The sequence below is a fragment of the Pleurodeles waltl genome, chromosome 2_2 (genome assembly GCF_031143425.1).
Source record: "Pleurodeles waltl isolate 20211129_DDA chromosome 2_2, aPleWal1.hap1.20221129, whole genome shotgun sequence".
NCBI lineage: Eukaryota > Metazoa > Chordata > Amphibia > Caudata > Salamandridae > Pleurodeles > Pleurodeles waltl.
The window spans coordinates 160589642-160607886 of NC_090439.1; the positions used below are offsets into that span (position 1 = coordinate 160589642).

An 18245-nucleotide genomic window follows, 5' to 3' on the forward strand; every position below is an offset into this window, starting at 1 on the left:
GCTACCCCCATGCGCTTTCTTGTGGTTAATACGGAGCATAAAAAATTGGCCAAGGTTCCGCACATCTCAATGGATGATAGTACCTGGAGGCTGGCGTACGCAGTACGACACTGAGGGAGATTGATTAGCCTTAAGAGAGGGACTACTAGGCGCTTTCTTTGCTTGGCGTACAGTTTGCAAAATAAAACCACATGGATTGTGGTTTGTAGTGCCTTTGCGTCACATGGGCAGGCCTTCAAGGTGGTGCTCCAATCATTCATGGTTGGGAAGGTCACTAAACAGTGGAATGTATCCAGCCTCAGTCTGGTGAGCACAAAACGATGGCGGGGATTTATCACGTTCATCAGGTAAGGCTGGATAGCCTCCGTTGACAGGATTATTTGATTGTGAATGACGGTGGGCTTTTTTGATTCAACCTCCCATCGTAAGTCTTCTAAATATTTTAATGCCAGAGCACTCAGGTCCTTCCTAGAGATTGTTTCCAGGAGAGCTGGATTTGTGTAATAAGCTTTATTGCCCATGTTTGAAAAAAAGGTCATGATGTATTTTAGCCAAGGCACCCTTGTTGCGTATATAGACTCCATGCAGTCGGTCAAAATGGCCTTATTTAGTTCAGTATGTTCCGAGGTCCAGATTTTGTGCCATAGCAGTAAGGGTTGAATCTTTATCAAGTCGGTAATAAAGGGGGATCCCAGTTCTGAATGAATTATGTATGATGATGTACCTTTTGGTACCATCAATAAATATCTTAAAAAGTCATTTTCAACCGTCTGTACCAGATTACAATCGGTGTATCCCCAGATACCGGACCCATACGTGGCTGCTGGGATGCACTTAGCTTTGTAAATTTTTATCATATTTGGCAGGGTAATCCCCCCTATTCTTTTAGAAAAAAACCTTAAAGCCATCGTTGTTTTTATAAGCTGGGCTTTTTTTTGTCTTCCTACAATTAGCCCAAGAGCCCTGATTGTCAAACATTATGCCCAGATAGGAAAAGGTGCGCGCGGTTTCTACTCTCCCCTCCGCGGTTGTAATGTTATAGAATTTGCCGCGTTTCTCACCACAGTTCATAATAAATGTTTTTGAGTGATTGACAGTAAGACCCAATTGTGACATAAATGTAATACAAGTAGTTAATAATTTTTGTAAGGCTAACGGGGTCCTGGCCATTAAAACTGCATCATCTGCATAAAGTAGGACCGGGACAGCGCGATTGCCTATTTGGGGTAGATCTTTGCAGTTAGTAGCCAACACATTTTCTAAGTTGTTTATATACATCGAGAACAGGAACGGGGCGAGAACACAGCCCTGGCGCACACCTCTAAATATGCCAAAAGGGCGAGTACTCTCCCCCTTTAGGCCGTACCTCACTCTTGCTCTGCACCCTGAATACATATCTCGTATAAACTGGATTATAGCTGGTTCTACCCCCAAGCTGGTTAAAATGTCCCATAACTTGTCATGTAGTACACAGTCAAATGCTGATGATAGGTCAATGAAAGCCAGATGCAAATTGCCTTCTCTAATCCTTGTATACTTTCCTATGATGATACTTAAATTCAGGCTTTGTTCCACTGTCCCAATGCATTTCCGGAATCCGTATTGTACAGGAGATAAAGCTCTCTTTTCTTCTGCCCATGTTAGCAATCTGTTCAGGATGATTCTCCCTGCTAATTTAGCTGTTGAGTCTAGCAGGGAGATGGGTCTATAACAGGCTGGGTTATGACGGTCACCTTTTTTATATATAGGAATTATATTAGAATCTCGCCAAGATAGTAGGGGACCTTGTATGCAAATGACCCTTAGTGACTGCGTTAATACAGGGCCCCATAAGTGGATGTTGGCCTTGTATATATCTATCGGAACGCCATCGGGGCCCAGAGCTTTTCCTTATTTGCTTAGAGATATGGCTTCCTCTACCTCCTCAAGGCTAAATTGTGGGGTTATTAACAAGCGTGTGCCTTCCTGTAGGGCTTGATCATATACGGGTAATGTAGGGTTCTCTTCGCTGACTCGTGCATATGTTTTGGAAAAGTGTGCGATCCAGTCTTCTTCGGAGATCGCTATTTCCATTCTGGGGGAGTCTCTATCCCCAAGCATAGGTGAGTTAATTGTTTTCCAAAAAAGAATATTATCTTTTGTGCGGCTAGCTGTATGTAGAGTTTCCCACAGAGTTCTTTTTAGGGACAATTTCCTTCCCTTCATTGCTGCTTTGTATTCTTGTCTACACTTACGTATCTCGGTTAAGGATCTTTTTGGGGCTTTTAAAGCTTTTTTCAGTTTCCTATGTGCTTGTGAGCAATTATAATCAAACCAACCAGTGGCCCTTTTTTTATTTTTATTTTTTTTAAATATATGTGAAGCCACAGCATGGATAAAAATGACCACTATATTTTTGGGGCTGGATTCTAACAAGGTGGTGTCTTATGACAGTGTGTATGTCCTTAGACAATTTATTGAACAGAGTTGATTCTTCCAGTAATGAATGTGACTATGTACAAACTATTCCGTTTCCAGTCGTTTGTGAATTTGTTAGCATCCACACCACTGATGCGCAAAAAAGTGTTTGAAATAATTTAAGATCATATAATATTGGCCAAGAGTTATGGGTAGGATGAGACTATAGTTGGTCAAGAGTTAAAGCCAGGATTGTAACCCAAATAATATGTTTTAAAATGAAGCTCTTTGACCACTACACTACAGCTTGCAGGGTTGCAAAGTTCATGTTACAAATCATTGCTACCAGACATTTAATCCAAGTAAAACGCGTTGTGTTGTCAATTTAAAGCAGAACTCTTCCCTTCTTTATTACTTGAATTCTCAGTTTATGATTTGCCTCTCCTTCCTTCTCTAGCGTCCTTCCTTTCTCCATTTAGTCCCGTCCATCCTTCCTTATCCACCATTATCTTCCTTCTCCATTGCACCGGACATTCCAGAGGGCACCTACATTGTAGAGGCCAGTGGCACAATAAATGTAATTTTGAGGGGACACTCTCTTTAAAACATGAAGGCAATTCCTGTCACTCCTTGCTTACACCTGCAGCTTGTGCCATACAGACATCTACTCCATCTTGCAGCAGATTTAGAGTAACTGGGAACACGTTGCTAAAACAGCGGTTCAAAAACTGTAGCAGTAATGAATATTATATAAATAACACAAGTCATTTCAAGATGGAGTGGCTGGCTGATAGCTGAGGAGCCCAACTAAGCATGCAATGGCTGCTTTCCAGGTGTTGTGGGATCAAGTCAGGCACCAACACTACCACCAACAGCATCTTTTTCCAACTGCCATGATTCAGGCGATCACCAATACCTCATCTTCTGGCTTTGTCGGACATCCTAACCAGACAAGCTTAAATCCCTCTATTGTACTCTGTTGCTTACAATATTGTGGTATCACACATAAAATGTATTTTCTGTGGCAGAATAGTGAAATATGTCAAACTAGTGCAATGCCTGGACTGAGAATCCTGTGGCAGCACTGGATACTGCAGATAACGGTTTATGCCAGAGTTCTGAAATTCAGTTGTAGCTGCATTGTTTTTCATGACATTCTCTAATATGTTTGGAGCCATGATAACTAACTTTGCAAGTATTACCGGCAGAGTGGAGGCAGTCTCAGAGAAGTGAAGAAAGACTTGTGAATAAACGACTAGTAACTAAAGAAGGGAATACATAAGGGACTTTTTAACTTCATTTTAAAAACTGTGCGGAGACCCCGTTTAGAGGAGGGGAGGAGATTGGGTTGTTTACACTGCAGGCACAGGCTAATCTCCCCTACCACGGTGGTTGAGATCATTTGCCACTAGTGTCCTGGGGTCTGTCCTACAACAGCTCTGCAAACCCTCCTGTCAGCACTCGCCCCTAAGGAAGGCACAGGAGAGCAGTCAAACACCTATTAGGGAGGTAGGGTGGAGAGCTGGGGTGAAGAACTCAAAACTCTGTCAAAATCAGATACAATAAATTCACTGTCCACCACAATAGTATCTTAGTAAAAAGAATGCACTTTATTATTGCAGTAAAGCGTGATAAAACAATTCAGTAGGACTCAGTTGCAACTACCTGGCTCAGCCACTATGGCCTCCTCTCCCCATTCTAGGAGGGGTTTTAAATATTGATTTTCTACTCTAATGTAGTCATAGGTGCAGATCAGACAAGTGAAGTTAACCAGGTCCCTACGGACATCGTTTGCAGTTCAAATTAATAGTTTGCACCCAAATTAAAGTGAACGTTTAAACAACATTCACTGCTCCTGTGGCAGAACACGGTCTCTATTGTTCAGTCGTTTGTATGGTGCCCCGTTACCTGTTGATGCCTGTACCGGTCAATCAGCACTGAAGGGCCCTTCACAGACTGGCACTCAGTGGTATCTCCACTCATCTTCCCATTCCCCACCCACCCACCCTCCACCCACACATGACACAGGTCAGCTCCAGCTTTCCTCCAACGGCAGTCAGCAACCTCTTGGTGCTTCTCATGCCATGAACACATCTAGCTTCTACTCGTCCTACACAGATTTTCCTCCTGCATGGCCAAGAACTAACTTTCCCCCTCAGAGCATGCATGTTGAGTAATCAGGGACAGACAATAGGGCAAGCCTTGCTTAGACACCTCCTCACCTTGAACAACAAATACTGCAGTCCCAACCATCTAGTAAATGACAGAGCTCAGAAAGAACTAATAAGCAGCTCTCTGCTTATCTCCATCCGCTCTCACTTCAGGATCTGTCTCTCCACCTTCCATCCACATGAAAGCAAGCAGTTCACTTCCACTGCCTGGGGAAGCTGTCCTCATCTTTCATCTTGCACCATGCTAACCCAGAGGCATTCCAAATGAATCCCATTGGCACAAGTACTAAGAGTTATACCCCCTCCTCCCCAGGTCTAAAGAATGGCTCTGGACCTTGCTTTATCAGGGATAGGCCTAGGCCTCAGTGCACTTGATAGATTGGTGTGACACCAGGGACAGAATGTGCATGAACAGATGCAATTTTATTTTTTACCCAGAGAGAGAGAAAATCTGTTTTTCCCTGGAGAAGGCTTTTTCCTAGAGACCCATTAAACATAGGACTATAACCTCTAATATCCCAGCTTTCAAAGGCACTTTACTTACTTTTTACTAACGCAGATCAGCATGTGTTTGAACATTCTTTGTAAAAATCCCAAATCTGCATTGCCTCAAACATAACTTTCCCACAGTCATAAGTTTTCTTGTACTCTGATATTTTCCCTGCTTTTGAATATGTAGGGGAGTATATCTAATTCAAATACACAAATGGCTTTATTCCAACACTTATACTCGTGCATCCAAAACCTTAGTTAACAGCAGAACTGCAAGTTCATTCCCTTAAAATCCACTTAGGAAATTAACAGAAAACATACACTTAGCACACTTCAGGCGTTAAGGCACACCCGGTATCCTTTTGTGTGGGCAGCTTAGTGCCTTAATAAAGACAAAGTTTGGTTTTACCATAAGATACGGCACATGAACCCATGGCATTTTCACAATGGTTTGTGTGTATATTATGGTCAAAACAATGGTTGTGTCATTATTTATTATGGAAGAAGGAGATAACCGGTTGCCGATGAAGTCTACTGGGGGCTACTGACCTCACCTAAACTATTCTACCTCATGATTATAAGAACACTTGCGAAAATAACAGAAAAATCATGACTTTCAAGATAATCCTTAATTTTTGCTGTGCTCTTAAGCCATTTTAACATGCAGTGTGGGTGTGGTTATTACTGAGGATACAGTGGTGTACTTTTCGTCCAGCTCTCTTGCAGACTTAATCGTCAATGGTGGTATTTCAACTCCTGTATCTGCCTTCTATACCACTCTTTCTATCCATCACTTCCTCGTCCAATTTCTAAGCAAGTCGCCCTAGCCTGTCAGCATTCTGAGACAGGGGCGTAGCATAGTTAATAATATTAGGGCAGTGTCAGACTGAGACTTCCCAACAAGTGACGTGGTGCACCCCACCTAAAAAAAGAGACAGCGAGTGACCTGGGGCATGGTTTGCATTTGGACTTAATTAGTAGAATTTGTTAAATACATACAACCGTAAGCTGGTGAAGTAAATCTGTGCTCCAGAATATACTACAAAGATCTGTTGAAAAATAAATCAATGCTTGACAATTGTATAAGTCAAGCACTTGACATGGTGGTGCTTTTACAAAGTCGTACAATGGAACACTTCAAACGTATGGAAGACACTAGCATGCAGGCACACAGGGCAGAGCATAGTGTCACTCCAGTACTACGATGCATGCTTGGCTTGAGTGATAGAGTGTTGGATTTTTTAACTGCCTCCTTCAAAACAGATCGCAGTTTAAAAATGGCCAATTCAAGATCACAACTTTAAAAATATGTGCACGCCATTTATGGGCTCCAGGTGTGTATTTAGGCAAACTTAAATAAATGCACCTTGGGACCTTGCCTCTAATGTCCACTTCTTGCCACCACCATAACCTGAACAAATACTAGGTATTGAGCTAGGTAGTCAGTCCACCATGATATTCGTCATAGAAATATTTTATGATTGAACAGTGATCTCTTCTCTTTCCTAGACTCAATGGAAGTCCACCTCCAAGTTGAAAATCTGATGGTAGGCCGGGTAGTTTGCACAGGTTCCCATTTAAATAGCCTACACATAAGAGCCTCCATCTCACTTCTTGAAATCCACAAGAAGCTGAAGACCTGGCTTTTTGTGCAGTCCCAATACGCCTAGGTGTGCATAGACTCACACCTGCTCAGCACCTGTATGCTCTTTGGGGTGACAGTGCACTCTACAACTATGGCTTGGGAAGGAGCTGTTAGAAATGGGGTTTCTGGTTGGCTAGGGTATTCCCCTTACCCAGGCAGAACCCACCCACTCTAGTCAGGGCAAGGGAGTTAAACGTCCAGGATAACCCCTGCTCACCCCCTTGGTAGCTTGGCACGAGCAGTCAGGCCTATCCCAGAGGCAATGTGTAAAGCGTTTGCACAACACACAACACACGTGACACACCATCCCCACCACAAAGGAAACACAACACCAAGTTATATGAAAATATACTGTATTGTACACAACACAATTCTTGGACCAAACATCACATATCAGTAGTATCCTGCTACCTTAGCAGTTGTCAGAACGGTACACATTAGTTACTCTTCAAACTAGCAGTAGTCACATATAACACACAGTATATGCAGTATTCTGCAACATAAGCAGTAATCAAGAAGAATAAGTTACTTACCTTCGGTAACGCTTTTTCTGGTGGATACAATAACTACCTCTGGATTCCTCACCTAAAGAATTCTCCCCTCGCGCCAGCCTCAACGGAAATTTCTTCTAGCTCTGCACGTCGACGATGACGTCACAATCGCCAGACTCCACGCAGCGCCGTATGACGTCATCCAGGCAATAAGAAGCCCTCGTCGACGTGCAGACGTCAGGTATCACCATTTTTTACGTGCCATAGAGGCGAACAGGTGAACATTGACCTTGAAGAGAACATAATCACATCAAATGAAGTGAAAATGCAACATTTATTACAATAAAAATAAAAAGAAAGCAACGGCAATAACTGCTCCATATGGAAACAAATATGTTAGTCAAGTTCAATCATGTTTCCTTGAATTATCTAAATCAGAAAAAGAAATGTATATATACATGCCATAACTTTATACATGATCCAAGCATATACATATATACAAGACAACGGTGCTCACCCATGGATTTCATGGTACGACCAGTCAGGCAACGGGGAGGCGGGTGGGACCGTGAGGAATCCACAGGTAGTTATTGTATCCACCTGAAAAAGCGTTACCGAAGGTAAGTAACTTATTCTTCTGATGGATACACCTACCTGTGGATTCCTCACCTAAAGAATAGAGTCCCAAAGCAGTACTACCTCCGGAGGTGGGTGCCCGAATGGTCAAACCAAGAAATCCTGCAGCACCGAGCGAGCAAAAAGGCCATCCCTCCTAACCTCAGAATCCAAACAATAATGTTTGACAAAAGTATGGAGGGATGCCCAAATCGCCGCCCTGCAGATGTCAACCACAGGAACACCCCTAGCTAAAGGCGAAGAGGCAGCCTTAGCTCTGGTGGAATGAGCACAAAGCCCCACAGGTGGTTCTTTCTTCGCCAAGGAATAACAAAGCTTGATACAGAGAATGACCCACCTGGATAGCGTTCTCTTGTGGAATGCTCTACCTTTCCTCTTCCCCACGTATCCAATGAAGAGCTGATCATCTTGCCTGAACTCCTTCGTCCTGTCGACATAGAAGCTCAATGCTCTTTGTGGATGCAGTTGGTGGAGCCTCCTTGGATGGATGAGGCGGAGGGTAAAAGGAAGAGAGAGAGTAATAGACTGCCCCAAGTGAAAGGGTGTAACAACCTTTGGGAGGAAAGCCGCCTTGGTCCTTAACACACCTTTGTCTCTAAAGAAGGAAAGGTATGGAGACTCTACGCTAAGAGCCTGAAGCTCACTGGCCCTTCTGGCCGATGTTATGGCTACCAGGAATACAGTCTTGAGAACTAGCAAACGCAAAGCACAAGAATGCATTGGTTCAAATGGCGATCCCATTAGAAATGCTAATACTAAATTAAGGTCCCACTGAGGCATAACAAATGGTGAGGGCGGAAACTTATTAGTGAGCCCCTTAACAAACCTCAAAACAATAGGAGACTTAAACAAGGAAGGCTGATCAGGGAGACACAGAAAAGCCGACAGTGCAGATAAATAACCCTTAACTGTGGCAACTGCACAACCCTTCTGCGCCAGGGAAAGAGCAAATGACAATATGTCACACATACGAGCCTTTAAGGGATCAATTCTGTTCTCTCAACACCAACATACAAATTTAGCCCAACTACTTGCATAGATTGATTTGGTGGAGTGTCGCCTGGCCGATAAAATAACATCCACCACCTCCGGTGGGAGAGAAAAGCACTCGGATTGCCCCATTCAATCTCCAGGCAGGAAGGTGTAGGCTCTGGAGGTGGGGGTGTAGAATCTGCCCCTGCGAGAGGAGGTCCACCCTGTAAGGGAGATGGAGCGGAGGGCACAGAGAGATTTGGAGAAGGTCTGTGTACCACACCCTTCTTGGCCAATCCGGAGCTATCAAGATGACCTGGGCTCGGCTTGGCGGATCTTCCTCAGAACTCGAGGAATCAGGGGTATGGAGGAAACACGTAAAGCAACTGACCCTTCCAGGACATATGAAAAGCGTCCCCCAAAGCTCCTTGCACTGGATTCTGGAGGCTGCAAAATAATGGGCACTGCGCGTTCTCCTGAGTAGCAAACAGATCTATCTGCGGATACTCCCACATCTGGAAGATGTAAAGAACCAGATCTGGATGAAGACGCCACTCGTGGTCGACCGAGCTGCGTCGACTGAGAACGTCCGCACGCACGTTCAGAGCTCCGGCCAAATGATGTGCTACCAAGCAAATGTTGTGGTCCTGAAGCCAGGACCAGAGTCGAAGAGCTTCTCTGCAGAGAAGATACGACCCCCACTCCTCCCTGCTTGTTTATATACCACATCGCGGTAGTGTTGTCCGTCAGAATCTGGACTGACTGACCGCGAATGGAAGGGAGGAAGGCCTTGAGAGCCAGACGTACTGCCCGCAATTCCAACAGATTGATGTGAAATCTCTGTTCCACTGGAGACCAAAGGCCTTTGACCTCCAGGTCCCCCATATGAGCTCCCCACCCTAGAGTGGAAGCATCCGTTACCACTGTGGCCACCGGGTGGAAGCAGCGAGAACGGCCTTCCTTGCGACAGGTTGCCGACCGCTGCCCACCACTGAAAATCCACCGCAGTGTCTCTGGTGATCGTAATTGAATCTTCGAGATCCCCTTTGTGCTGAAACCACTGCCTGCAGACGCACCACTGAAGAGCCCTCATGTACCAGCGTGCATGAGTGACCAGCAGTATGCAAGAAGCAAACAGACCGAGCAGACGAAGGACCTTGAGGACTGGAACTACCGCTCCATTTTGAAACATCGGAATCAACGCCTGAATATCCTGAACCCGCTGGGGCGGAGGAAAGGCCCGATTCAATGTTGTGTCCAGTACTGCCCCTATCAACAGGAGGCGATGAGAGGGCTCCAGGTGAGATTTGGGCACATTGACTGAAAAACCCAGGTCGTACAACAACTGAGTCATCGACTGGAGGTGACACCGCAAGAGCTCTGGAGTCTTGGCTTTGATCAACCAATCGTCCAGATAGGGAAACACCGCTATCCCTCTTCTTCTGAGCTCTGCAGCTACCACCGCCATCACCTTCACGAAAACTCGAGTTGCTGAAATAAGACCAAATGGGAGGACCGCAAACTGATAATGGTGCGATCCAACCACAAACAGGAGATACTTCCTGTGCGATTTGAGGATCGGAATATGGAAATACGCGTCCTGCAAATCGGCAGACACCATCTAATCTCCTTCGTTCAACGCCAAAAGAACCTGTGAAAGGGTCAGCATTTTGAACTTTTCCTGCCTGAGGAACCAATTCAAAATCCTCAAGTCCAGAATTGGTCGTAATCGACAATCCTTGGGGATCAGGAAGTACCTTGAATAACAGCCCTGACTCCTCTCCTGCTCGGGAACCAACTCTACTGCACCTTTTGCCAACAGGGATAACACCTCCTGTTGCAGTAACAGAAGATGGTCTTCCGAACAGAAGGATGGGCGGGGAGGGAAGGGAGGAGGGAATTCCAGAAAGGGAAGAGCTTACCCCTTCTTTACAATGTCGATGACCCAAGAGTCTGATGTTATAAGTTCCCACATTGGAAGAAATTGGGCAAGTCTCCCCCTACTGGAGACATGTGAACAGGGAGTGGTGGAGGACTAAGGCTGCTTTCCTTGCTGCACCCCTCCCGAGGAAGAGGCAGGGTGCTGCTGGGTGGCTCCTCTTGTACGTACTCTGCCCCTGAAGGATCTGTAAGGCAGGGAGCTTGCAGATTGTTGTGGTGCCTGGAACCTGCCACGAAAGGAGGAGCCACGTCCAAAACCCCTAAACTACCTAAAGGACAAGGAAGTAGCCGCCTGAAGTCCTAACGACCTCGCTGTGGCCCTGCTCTCTTTGAATCGTTCAAGAGCAGAATCTGCCTTTGTCCCAAAGAGTTTTTCACCATCAAAAGGCAGATCCAGGAGAGTCGCCTGCACATCCGTAGAAAAGCCTGACGTCTTGATACTATGGATGTGCCCATAGCCCTCGCCACAGAGTCAGAAGTGTCTAACCCAGACTGGATCACCTGGGTCGCACCCACCTGAGCGTCCGCTAGCAATTGCAACACTTCCTGTGACAAGTTCGGATGACCTTTTGCTTCCTCCATAAGGGCAAGGTTGCATTGGTTGACTTCAAGGCCATACTACATGATGAAAGGGCCTTCTTTGCAGCAAGGTCCATTTTCTTTGACTCCCTGTCCGCAGGGGTCCCGGGAAACGAGCCAGGAGAAGACCGGGAAGAACATGAAGCCTGAACAACTAAGCTCTCCGGAGTTGGGTGCTTGGAGAGGAAGACAGGGTCACCTGGAGCCGCCTGATAGCGTCGTGCTACCGCCCTGTTGACAGCTGAAGACGACAGGTTTCTTCCAAATGTCTTTGATGGGGTCCAGGAGAGCCTCATTGAAAGGTAAGAGAGGCTCCGCCGCCACAGAAGCCGGATGCAGCACTTCTGTCAAAAGGTTCCTTTTCACCTCAGCAGCCGGAAGAGGAAGATCTAAAAAGTCTGCAGCCTTCCTTATCACTGCATGAAAAGACGCAGCCTCCTCAGTATACTCCCCAGGGGAAGCCAAATCCCATTCAGGGGAAGTATCGATACCACTCGCAGTGTCCAGCCCTTGAAAATCACCCAAAGGCTCCAAGATTTCGCCTTCTTCCAGGTGTTGCCTGCTATACTCTTCTTTCTCCAGAAGGCGCAAAGCCAGACGTCTGAACCGGAGTCTAGACTCGAGACCCGTCGTCGATAAGGATTCGGCTGACGCCGAAGATCTTCACCGGCGCCGAGCCTCGGATCCATCCGACGCCGGACCCTCCGGCTCCACAGGAACATTGTCTGTGGACTGGATCCGAGGCGAATCCACCGGCGCCGTAGCAGGTGTCACAGGCCTCCTGGGTGACGTCAAGGGCATCAGCGCCGCTTCGGCTCCAGAAGACAAAAATGGAATGAAGGGTGTCGGCTTATAAGAAGCCGGAACACCCAAATTAAAGGCCAAAGGGCCCGATGGACCTGCATGCCCTCCACCAGGCGCCATGGTGGAAAAAATGTTGAACATGGCATTCAAAAATGCTGCAGAATCCGTACCTGGCGCAGGGAAAGACGGATATTGTTGCTGTGCCGGCGCTGGCATAGAAGCCGATGATGGGCCAGGCAACTCCTGCTCAGGAGAACCCGCCGGCCTCTGAAGAGGCTCTACCTCAAATACCGACCCAGGTGAAGTCAGAGTTGCAGGAGGCAGAGGAGTGACGGTCGGCTAATCTCCCACGTCGGACGGCGCCGAGCTGATGGAGATGCCGATCTGGACCTGGACAGACCTCTACTCGATCGGCGCCGGGAGTCGTGACGGCGCCGAGAGTCTCCATGGCGATGATGAGTCCTCGAAGATGACTCTCTCCGATGACGCCTTTCCTTCTTCTTGGAACGGACCAGGAATAATTTAGCCTCCCTTTCCTTAAGCGCCTTAGGGTTCATGCGCTGGCAGGAACCGCATGACTCGACCTCATGGTCGGAACTAAGGCACCAGATACAATTCTCATGGGGGTCAGTAACCGACATTCGACCCCCGCAATGGTTACAAGGCTTAAAACCAGATTTTCTTGGTTGTGACATTGTAACCACAGATGCGCACCTGTAGCTCCCTGTTAGCCTCGAAGAAAAACCGTTACTCTGAGGCACGAAAAAAAGGGAACTGACGTCTGCACGTCAACGAGGGCTTCTTATTGCCTGGATGACATCATATGGCGTTGCATGGAGTCGGGCGATTGTGACGTCATCGTCGACGTGCAGAGCTAGAAGAAATTTCCATTGAGGCTGGCGCTAGCGGAGAATTCTTTAGGCAAGGAATCCACAGGTAGGTGTATCCATCAGAAACATGTTATTACACCAAAGCACTTGTCATAAGAATATAAACACCCATATTAGGAACATTAGAAAACGTATGGCAAGCTACAAAAACATATTAGCATGGTATGCCCATAGTAGGAACATCTGCATACATATATGAAGGCATCATAAACAGGTAGGCAATATATGCATCAACAAATTCTCTAGAAAGAACCTATGATATATATTGTCCCTTTAAAAGTACCTGGTTTGACGATGAAGGCACCGCCAGTGCCGGGATAATGAAAACATGGGGCCCCCGGCGCCAAATTGGGGCCTCTGATACTCTGAGGCAGAGGGGGGTGGCACGCACCCCCTCTGTAATACTGACAGGCCCCTCTGGGGGCCTGTGATCGCTGGGGGACCCCCTGGGCCTCAACCAGCCCTCACAAGGGGGGTTGGGGCAAAGTCCTCAAAGTAGTTTAGGGGGGAGGAGGGGCACCACGATCTCTAGGGGTCCCTCCTGGGCCTGCACTGGCCCTTCAATGGTGGGGGTAGGGAGCCACCAAAATGGCACTGGTCCACAAGGGACCCGTGGCGCGGGGGAGCCGCCGACAAAGAGCCCTCCTGGGATTGGCAGGGCAAGGAGAGGCTTCCTCCTCTCCTGCCTGCCTCCAGCATCGTCCGGGCCCGACTCGGGGCTCTCTGGTGCCCCGGGGGTGCTCCACGGAGCGAACCTCGCCCTGTGGACACCAATAGGAGCATGCTTGCTCCAACCCAAAAGGATATCCTTCGTGCCCTGGGGGCACTGTGAAGCATGCTTCACTCGCGCTTCGGTCCTACGGCGGTGAACACATGCACAGCGGCGCATTTTTCCAAAAGCGCCTAGGGCATCAGACTAAGCCGGGGTCGCAGCGGTGAATCTCCTCCGACACAAGAGCACTCTCCATGCCCTCAAAGTAATCCTAATGACGTGCCCTCCAGGCACTTTATAATCAGATGAAGCACTCCTCGTGCTTTATGCAAGTTTAGGGGTCAGGGGCCAAAGGACTCTGCTCCTGGGGGACAGTTTCAGAAAAAGGCCCACAGGTGAATGGGCCCAGCAACAGGTCAGCACAAAGAGGATGCAGCAAGTGGAAAGTCCTTTACAGTGACCAAGCAGGCCACAGGTCAGCACCGCAGCAGCAGTCCATGACCGTCCCTGGTGAGTCCTTCCAGCATTTCTGTGTCCAGTTCCAAGATGTTTCAAAGTCTCCCAATTGTGGGGGAAATTCCCCTGTACTTATACTCAGTCTTTACAGTGTTTTACAATGATGGGCAGAAGAGGTTCCAACCAGTTACAACTGGTTCTGGGAGTGCCCCCTCTCTCCTCCAGCACAGGATCCAAACATCAGTGGGAGGTAAACGACCCTATTGTGTGAGGCCAGGGCACAACCTTTACAAACGTAGGTGTGCCCTGCCTCTCCCTTCTCTCAGCCCAGGAAGACTATTCAGTATGCAGATGCACCTCTATGACACCTCCACCCTCCCTGCGTACAGGCTGTCTGAAAAGTATGCACAAAGCCTCAACTGTCACTCTGCCCAAACGTGGTTTGGAGTCAAGCTGCAAAACACCAGAGTCATAAGCACAGAGAAAAGCACACTTTCTAGAAGTGGCAACAGCATTTATTATCACTATCAAAACCATACCAAACACGCCTACGCTACCCCTCATAAATCAGACAATACCCCTTACACATAAGGCAGAGCATTTCTAATACAATCCAATGAGAAGGCAGCACTCACAGCAGTGAGACACCAAGTTAGGCTGTTTGTCACTACCAGGACAGGCCACACAACCTGGCACGTCTTGCCTTCTACATACATGGCACCCTGCCCATAGGGCTAGCTAGGGCGGACCTTAGGGGTGACTTACATGTAGTTAAAGGGGAGTTATGGGCCTGGCAAGTAAATTTAGATTCCAGGTCCCTGTGGAAGAAAACTGCGCACACAGGTCCTGCGCTAGCAGGCCTAAGACAGGTTTGAAAGTCTACTTCAGTGGGTGGCGCAAGCAGCGCTGCAGGCCCACTAGTAGTATTTAATTTACAGGCCCTGTGTACAGAGATACCACTGTACACGAAACTTACAGGTAAATTAAATATGCCAATTAGGTATAAGCCAATCATACCAAATTTAGATGGGAGAGCAGCACCTGCACTTTCCCACTGATCAGCAGTGATAAAGTGATCAGAGTCCTAGAGTCAAGAAAAATTAGGAGGCAGGAGGCAAAAAGACTGGGGATGACCCTGCATAAGGAAAAAAGTCCAACAAGCTCATTTTATCCCTCTGACTCACAAGGAGCTTTGCTAAATGTATTTTGATATGCCCTGCCCCATACTATGACTGACATACACACAAAAAGATGGTAATGCACATAGCTCCCTACTTGGCGAAACCATTTACTTTGCCATTCATGACTTAAACAATAGTTTAGCTAATGAAGTCAATATTTGCAATTATGGTTGCTGCAGCAGCCATTGTAACAAAGGCACTCAAGCACATGTGCGCATACGCACAAACACACCAACACTCATATGCGCACAGGCTCTTTACACAAACACGTGTATTTGCAAAAACACTGACCCCTTGGGGGAACCTGGCACTGAATAAATGATGCTTGTTGTTATTCATCTTAATAGAACTCATTTTCTCAATCACAGATGGAGTAATGGCTGATTAAAGCTTTTAAGATCCAAACAGATTTCTACACACACAATCATGTGATCACACAAACATGTGCAGACATCCGTGCACAGACACTCGTATTTGAACATTACAAAAGCGCCTATTTACCCCCACCTAAGTGGTACACATTCTATTAACCACAGAAGCTTGAAAGGCTGAGTGAAGTTGCTAAGATTCAAACACAGATTTCTACATACACAAACAAACACACACATGTACACACACACAAACTGTCACAAGCACATAGACATTCATGTACACAATAGCATGGCCACACACTAGATTCTAATTCGCACACACACATGCGTTCATGGATGCACACCCACATTTGCACCCTCACATGCATACACAGGCTGATGTGCAAAAGCACACATGCACAAACAACCGTACACACTCATGGGTCCACATGTTCCTACAGACATGCCCACAAATGTGCAAGCACCCACTTGTGCTCTCTCATATGCATGCACACTCACATTCACACATAGCAGAATAGGCTTCCTGTGGGAGCAGAGCAGCAGCCCCTAGCATCATCCCCAAGTACCATCAGGCAGACGAGGCATCTCACTGTTTGAAAGCAGCAGGGTACCTGAGGAATACTGACTGAATGTCTGAGGAAAGCTAGTCAGTGAGAGGTAGAGGAAACCTCACCAGGCACATTAGTTTTGTCCGTGACTGCAAGAATTGTTGACAGAGGTGAATTACACGGTGTCAATGTGACAGGGGCATGTCAGTGCACAGAGTCGATTTCAAGCCACATCTGCACCCCGAGTCCTTTCACAGCATTGTACTCAGAAGGTTAAACGGTCACCTTGCAAGTACCAGACCCAAACAGTCAGCCACCTGTTGGCATGTTACCCAACTGAGCAAATATTAGTTTAGGGTGGTCCACCCCACACATCTCCCTGACGTTACACCCCTGATCAGAGGCAGGTGGATGTAAAGAATACAGTCCTCAGAGAAAGTAGAGTCAGATGAATGTCATTTGCAAACTAACCTAAGGTATGCAATTTTGATATCACTGAATATTCAATAGTTTATGTAATCAAATTAACATTTTTAAATATATAACTGAAGCATTTAACAAATCAATCTGCAAATGTTCGCTTTACAAGTAGGCATCACTGCTTATATACCTTTAGGATTTGAAATTCGATGCTATCTCTTGGTTGAGTGTGCTCCCACCATTTTTCTCACTCAACAATTTTCACTGCCTACTTGAAAGGATGGGTTAAAACTATTTTTTATTATGCTTAATGTACAAGACGTATTCACAGTATTTGCACATTTACACAGTGAGAAGGTTATGCATTGTTATAGGTATGAGCTTGTCCACTACCGAACATTAGTGCTCTGGAAACTGCATGGAGCTACAGATGCCAAAGGATATTCTCCAATCTACTGATGCAAAATATCATAATTTGTGTATGTAATATAATGTATACTGATTTCGATGAACGCTGTGCAAGTTAACAGAGCTGATGGATCGCAAAAGTAACATTTTAAAAATCGTTTTTAGCTAGTAGGAATGATATGAACCGTTGATCTGGAGGAATGTCATTACCGAGAATTCTATTAAAGAGAACCCTGTCATAAACAGCCTACAACAACGGATTTAGACTTTGTCAACTTGTTTGAAAAACTTTATTGATAGGGAACCTGGCTAAAAGCAAACATATGTTTGATCTCAGAAAGAACACATTGCCATAGTAGTCCAATGCACTTAAGGGAACTAATTTGTGTGTGGATGTGTTCCTGGTGAAAGTGCAAAATGTCACACTGAATTTATCCAACGGCAGAAGAGGGCTTATCCACTGCCTCGTGCTGGATGCTGTAGTGGGCTTAAGAAAAATGTGAATGACAGTAATAGACCAATGTATGAAGAGGGCTGGCTGGCTAGACGTCCCTATAATTAAGTGTATGACACATGCAAGTGTAGCACAAATTACTTAATGCCAGACCTAAAAACTGTTCTGTCTTACCTAAACTATTCTTTCTCCTGGCTTTCTTTGTTCTGAACTCATTATCATAACATAACCCAACCTGTCTTTCATTTAGAAATACTTGGCAATGTACAAGCAAGGGAACCTGAATTGCACTTCTGGAAGGGATGAACACCAAAACATCAGGTATGACTAAAGTTAATGTCCACATTTTAGTGCAAACCGTAGTTAGTGTCTCTCATCAATCTACTCCGTCCTTCCTCAACTTTCCACCACCTTGGGAGCTGATGTAGCAGAGATTTAAACGGAAAAGCCAGAGAGGGAAATTACCACACATTAATGCCCAAAGAAAAATATTAGCTACTGAGTCTGGTACCAGTTACTGTGAAACAGAAGATTAAAATCACCGTTTCTAAGGCTTCATGAATCTCAAGGAAACCGGGACACGGCATGCAAATAGGAAAGACCCAGTACACGAAAGATTGTGAGGAAAGCTCTGCAGGATTAATACAAGCCAGTAGAAACGAGGTTCACCAACTAAA

General features: G+C 46.2%; 1 protein-coding gene across 2 annotated transcripts in view; it reads right to left on the bottom strand.

Annotated features, from left to right (window-relative positions):
• Positions 1 to 18245, bottom strand: part of GALNT1 (polypeptide N-acetylgalactosaminyltransferase 1) — a 684180-nt gene that overhangs the window by 76097 nt on the left and 589838 nt on the right. The window lies entirely within an intron of this gene.